Raw genomic sequence first — 6,690 nt, 5'->3', positions numbered from 1 at the left:
TCAATCTATTGATCCTGACCAGCCACCCTGTGAAACCTTTCTGCACCTAAAGAGATTTTCCACTGCCTCCATGATTGGTTAACCTTGGACCGTGGTAGGATGTCATGTGCTGTCCTTTTCATGAGACGTTTCGTCGCATCACATCATAGTCACGTCACTACTTTTAGCAATCTGACGTCGCGATGACGTGATATCATGACGTTATCACGTGACGATGATTTTTGTGTTGCTATTTCCCTGCGCGGCAGGACGCCGACGGTAAATTTTCGTGTTTAATGATGAGTCAACTGCGACTTTCACCGTAAAACTCTCTATTTCAGAATTGGTGTCGAAATTTACGTCATTCTGGAGAAGGGTATCGATGTTTCTTGAGTCCTGAAACCCATGTTTTTAAAAATTAATCCATATATTAGACTGGGAAGGAACGTGCGCTTTGTCAATAGCGTTAGCGGACATTTTTTACCCCTCTCACCATTCCAACCATCGTTTAATTTACATCTCTTAACAAACTTCTCTTAAGCCATACTTCTTTACTGTCCCGGCCGTACAGCGCGACTAAATTTTGTGACTGCGGCCAGCTAGCAGAGGTGAGCTTGTGACCGTGACGTGTTCTGTCATATTAGTCTTCTGCATTTATATATTAAACACCACTTCAACAATTTAGCGGTTTAGGTTTTTTACAACTGTTTTGCATTTTTTCATAAGGGTTGCTGGGGAGCATGATGCCGCGGGAAACCCACCTGATCTCGGGAGAAAAATAATTGTGATGATGTACTTAAAAATCTGACTTAAATCGGAAAATGCTTGCACAGGAGTAGGTGAACGTTAAATCATCGGTAGCAACTTTCGTCCAGCATGGGGCAGCAAATGAGCTCTTCATGAATAATATGCAGAAACTAGCTGGAGTTTATTCCAGTACATCATCGACAACTCAATTTACTGTCTCCTAGACCAGTTGTAGGGGTAGATACTAGATCCATGTTCTGATTGAGAAGTATGGTTCGGTAGAATACGTCAGGGGTCTCAAGCTCACCTCAGCTAGAGACCCGCAGTCACGAACTTAAGTCAGCAAAAGTGGTCGGAGCGGGAGAGGCGGGGGGTGGGTCGCAAAACGTTAGCTAAATTTGCTATGTGAAATAGCAAGGCCTATCCCAGTCTGATATACGAGTCATTTATAACAGGACTTGAGACTGAGGAATCGGAAACATCCATACCAATCTCCACAATGACTGAAATTTCGAAGCCACTTCTGAAATCGAATTTTACGGCGAAAATCTTAGATGCCTCATAAAACGCCAAAATTGACGATCAGCGTCAAGCAGCGTCGGGGACGAGTGACACAAGAAATCATCATCGCGTTAGTTATGCTCGGGGGAAGATTTCAGCGGTGCTGGTCAACGGTGGCTAATCGGTGGGCGGCGCCCGACGGAGAGGGGACGCCTTGATGAAAAGCGGCCGCTCATACAGGCCATTAGACTGTCCGCTCTAACCCGCGCCTTTGTAGCCGAACCCCGCGACCTTTTGTCGACAGCTCTATTCGCTGCGGAATCACCCGTGCGGCGGAAGCGGTCTCACGGAGACTGACAACGTAAACAACGTGTCGCCGTCGCGATGGTTCTCACTGAACGAGCGCCGACTTGGTTTCGCGGTAATTGCAACAGGCGGCAGCACCTTGTCGCAGAGAAGGCTCGAGCCGGCAATGTAAACTACGCACGTTGGTGTGGTGTATTTCAGTGTACTTTGTATATGCGATTGATTGCGTCATTAGTTGGTTTCCTGCATGATGAGGGCAGCAAAGCGTGAGAACGTGCAGGCGGAGACACCTCTCTGAGAGAAAGTCCTTTGCTCATTGCTGGAGCATCGAATAGGGTTGGTCCCACAAGGTGGTCTCCGACAAGACAGGGTTTATTTAAAAGGGGAAATAGGAGAGGATAGGGAGAGCTTGGTGCTCGACGAATAGGTTGAAGAGGGGACAGAGGTCGTGCTTGGTGCCAACTCTGATCCAGGGACGAAAAAGTTAGAGGGAATTCTCTGAAGAGCTTGAATGCTTGGTGTGGGTCCAGCCCAGCTGTTGTCCCGAGAGCTGTTCAGTGGCCGCCCAGGCCCTTGTTTGGTTAGCAAGTGTCAATGTGTGTAAATAAACTCAAGTTTGCCAGAATCTGAGCAACTGGACCTGTCCAGTCTTTCAACGTGTCGCCACGATCATTCGAACCATCGAGATCACCTCCATCGACTCAATCTTAACTGCCTGATTACGTAACCATACCACGTCATCACGAAGACACAAATTGCCAGATCTGTGACATCATGCGACGTCATGTCACATGACGACGTCATCACATGACATGCTACTTTGTCAAAGGTGGGCCGATCACGGATACAGTGCAAAAACCACGGTAGGTGCAAAAAGCTTTCGGATGGTGGCGGGGTAGAATGAATGCATTGACTGAGAAGAAAAAGGTGGCTAATGCCCTTGTCACACGGGTAGTCTAACCACAGTTAAGTACGACGGCCGTTAAGTCTAACGGCTGTTGTACCTTGTCACACGACAACCCTAACCGCGGTTAATACGCTAACGACCGTTTTCATAACGGAGGTAGGCAACCCCTGTTAGCGCCGTAAACTGACAACATGGCGGCCCCCATGTTGGACGAGCAGCTCGGCTCCCAGCGCAATATCGAGCCAAAAGCGTGTAACTGCACCGTTGCGACGACGGAGGTGTTGGTACGCATCCAAGATAAATTACCGGCTTTGAGGTACAAGTTTGTCCGCGCTGCAAAAATTTCGCGTGCATTTCACGAGATTGATACACGGCTGCGTTCATTCATTGAACAGGGCTTCACGCTATTTGATAGACGCGCATCAAAACACGCTGCTGACGCGTCCATAATCGAGCGTGAATCCCTGTACAAGGTGGTGTTATAGCGGTGTTTGCTCGAACGCAGCAATGTATCAACTAAAGAACGCGGTGTTTGCTCGAAAACAGCAATGTATCAACTAAAGAACGCTTCGAAGCGCTGCAAATGTGTGACAGCGTGTCTGTCTGGTTTCGGTAACTGTGGTTACGTCCGCTAACTGCAGTTGGGTATAACAGCGGTTAAGCTTACCCGTGTGACAAGGGTATTAGAAACCTTGTGAGTTTTTTTGTTGCGCCGTTAATTTCAGCACATGTAAACTGCATTGGGTGCCTCACAAAAAATAGGCGCGAAGGCAGGAATGTGCTGGCCACATGTTTGACACCCCTGGAATGCGTGGTAATTGATTTCGGAAATTTCTCGGAGACGTGTTTCAGGCTTACAACCATTAGCTTGAATTGTCACATAGTAGCTAAGTTAAAGAACACGTCGTCATGTCGTCTGGTATTCTCGAAATTCGTGCCAGTCTGTCTTCACGTTTAAAATTAAAAAAAAATTGTAAGATCCAACGCACAGTGAAAATTGGGGTTATGCGAAGCGATCCGAGAGGATCGATAATTGGGCTAGTTGGTAAATATTCATTCACTAAACTGGGAGCGCTGGAACACGCAAAGGGCGACGATAAAGGGCTCCTGTTGTGTAGTTCTTCTCGTCCTTTCTCTGTTTCCACGCTCCCAGTTCACTTAGCGATCTGAGAGGACTGGCTCATATACCACTTTTGTTTTACTTTGAATGAGGACCTGTGTGGCGCACCAGAGTCTTTTTTAACTTATTATGTTGTATAAATGACGCAAGTGCACCCGCAAACTGTGCCGTGATGTACACATACTATATACTCTGGCACGTATTGCCGGAAACCGCATCCAAGAGCAGATGAGAATGCTCCAACGCGCTGAGAATGTCCGTCGTAAGAGGCGTTTGTCCGCGTATGCCTACGGGGTGGAGTCGTGCTGGTATAGGAGAGCGAATGAAAGTGCTTGCAGTGCTGCACGTTTCTATCTATGACCTCAATGGCCTATGTACAATAGGAGACCGATGGCAAAAGATCAAGAAAGTGAAAATGCACCGGCTAGCGCGCGTGGACAACAGTAGTATTCTTTTGCACATGCTGAAACGTGCATTCCTAGCGCATTGGTAATCCATCAAACTTCGTTGGGGCAGATGCCGAGTTCAAATGGTGTCGTTGACCTACCTTTACCTGTAACAATTTTTTATTGAAATATAATGACGTCAAGGCATAGAAGGCTATCTTGGCCAAGCTTCATTTGATTCGTGAAGACATATTTCAGATTTAAAAATGATTTCTTTTGACATCTTCACCTTCGCTGAGCACGTCCTTAACAAAAAAAGTAGTTGATAAATCTCTAGCGAGAACCGACGATGTTCCTTTAAAAAACTGTTTTTCCAGAAATATTTGCTTCCTTATTTGGGCAGAATAAAATATAGTAACTGTCTACAGTGTGTTGTGTAAAAAGTATATTCCTCTTCAATTTTACCTTGTGAAAGTCTATGTACAATGGATCCATTGCCGGCGTAATACAACCACAACCTGCAATGCCCAAGTTGTACTTCCACCTGAATTGATGCTAAATAAGCACAAATGAAAACTGTTAACGAACCAGTAGGAATTGCGATTGTAATAGTTGTATTTTGTTGTAGTTGTAACGATAACAGTGGTTCGGCGCATTTTCTCGGCCCCTATAGCACAAAGTTCATTGTGCACAAAGTTTGGCATCATGTCACTGGTCGTACTGTGGTTTATTTTCCTTTAATAGCCTCTCATACTACCGTCACTTTTCCTGCCGACTGAAATCCGCTGCTAGCATGCTTCTCCTTTTCTAGACGAAAATGGAGCAACAAACCATTATCTGCTATTGAGTTGCGTTGGTTTACGCCAATCTGCACGCCGCCAATACCTTGTGCGCTCTGCCTCGTGGCGTCAGCGCATCAGAATGAGCACAGAACTCTTTGCGCGAAAATTTTCCACAAAACATTGGTATGGGTATGCACCAAGGAGGTCGACAATGAGTCGAGAGGAATGACCTTGTTTAAAAAGGTTTCCCTGGCTGGGCTATATGAGGGCTAAAAAATGGTAGGTTAATTAAAAGAACAGAAGAAGAAGGCGGAACTTCATTAATGGACACTTCGCGATATTTTAACGCTTCCTAGAGTTCTATTTTAGCGGCGTCAGAAATGACGCAGGCATATCCGTGTTGGTGGCCGTGAAAAAACCTCTTCGAAGAAAAATGATACTCAGGGGCTGCGAAGTGTTTACTGCTATTCTTATGAAGAAATGTCACTGGCATTATTATTGATAAAATTTTACAGTGATTATCATCCGCTACCTAGAGAAGCGTACGGTTAAGGTAAGCATAGTATCTCTTGGTCTCTCAAGCGATTGAACAGCACTTATCCGACACATGTTGCCTGGCGATATAAGTTTCTTTCGTTGTTGCAGAAACGCCATTATTACAAATTTGTAACTTTAGAGCATGTCAACACTTTCTACGATACGCGAGCGCTTCAATGTTCTAGCCACGCTGATGGGACGATGTTTCAGCCTACCGTCATCGCTTACAATAGCAGCGCATAACGTCACATTGTTCCTGGCCTGTGGTATTAGAGGCTACCGGAATTTTCCACATTTTGTGTGAATCACGAAGGGATATATGTTAGCACCACACGATATGTAAAAAGCCCAACTCTGGCGCTTATGATTAGGTCTGTGAATCATAACCTTCGAAAAACACACACGCACAGAAGCACTCATGTACAAACACACACACATAGTTATAAAAAGGGTTGCTGCCGGCAGTAACCTACAAAGCTAACCAGATTTTCCTACTACCAAAGACGTTCTCTGCCTGTGTAAGTTTTAGAATGATGTAATGGTTGGATAACGAAGTATAATTTAAGCAAAGCGCTTAGAAACAGGAATTTCTAGTAAATCTGACTAGTTATTAAGGCCTGAATGATTACTCGTCAAATGTTATGGACGTATTGCCCTTCTCATGGCCAAAACAAGAATGGGCACAATGAACGTCGCCCTATGAGAACTTGACTGGTGATATTATACCTAGCGGCACTAACCGGTCATGTTTTTGGGATACTTTGTCATGTAAACCATATGGAATAGGTCTCGCCTTACAGAATTTGGGGTCAGCATCGTCCTTCCGAAAAAACGTCCTCCTTGGTGTTGTGTAGAGCACTGATGATGTGGTGGTTCGCTCGAATATCCCTCGCCTTGCCATCGTGCCTGACTCGCAGTACCGGAACGCCAGCTTGTTCCAGGAGGATTAGCAGGTCTCGGCTACACTACCTTGGTCCGGGGCACTCTAGAACCACAAGGGAACAGTCAAGTGAAATATTGCGGTATCTCACACAAAGTTGCAGCTCGTTCACCGGTACTCTTCCACTGTAGTAGGATAGCTTGCATGCGAAGGCTTGAAGCTTGGCCACCATTTGAGATGTTTTTCAAACAGCTGTCGTGACATGACGCAAATCGGTGAACCTGTATCTACTTCCATGGATAAGTTCATGCCTCCCCAATTGAACGTTCGTCTTATTGGGGGCTCAAGAGAATTCTTTCGTACTGACGCTAACGTCCAGATTTCAGCACTATCGCTGCTGTCCTCTTCTGAAGCAGCCTCTTCTAGCACCAGAGCTTTCGCTTGAGGGACTCGCAGAGGGGCGGTAACATCTTTACCAATGCGACTGCAACACATTTTCGACAAGTGACCCCTCAGGGCGCTAGCGCAACATCGTGCATGCAGCT

General features: G+C 45.9%; 1 long non-coding RNA gene across 3 annotated transcripts in view; it reads left to right on the top strand.

Moving 5' to 3' along the window:
* The first annotated feature begins 1,996 nt into the window (after positions 1-1,996).
* Positions 1,997-6,690, top strand: part of LOC125759343 (uncharacterized) — a 35,074-nt gene continuing 30,380 nt past the window's right edge. For all 3 annotated transcript variants that reach the window (XR_007416915.1, XR_007416916.1, XR_007416914.1), the window contains exon 1: positions 1,997-2,396. This is a non-coding gene — a long non-coding RNA (uncharacterized LOC125759343). The remainder of the gene's footprint in view (positions 2,397-6,690) is intronic.

Source organism: Rhipicephalus sanguineus, chromosome 7 (assembly GCF_013339695.2).
Source record: "Rhipicephalus sanguineus isolate Rsan-2018 chromosome 7, BIME_Rsan_1.4, whole genome shotgun sequence".
NCBI lineage: Eukaryota > Metazoa > Arthropoda > Arachnida > Ixodida > Ixodidae > Rhipicephalus > Rhipicephalus sanguineus.
The sequence above is the reverse complement of the archived record's forward strand: the minus strand, read 5'-3'. Positions and strand labels throughout refer to the sequence as shown.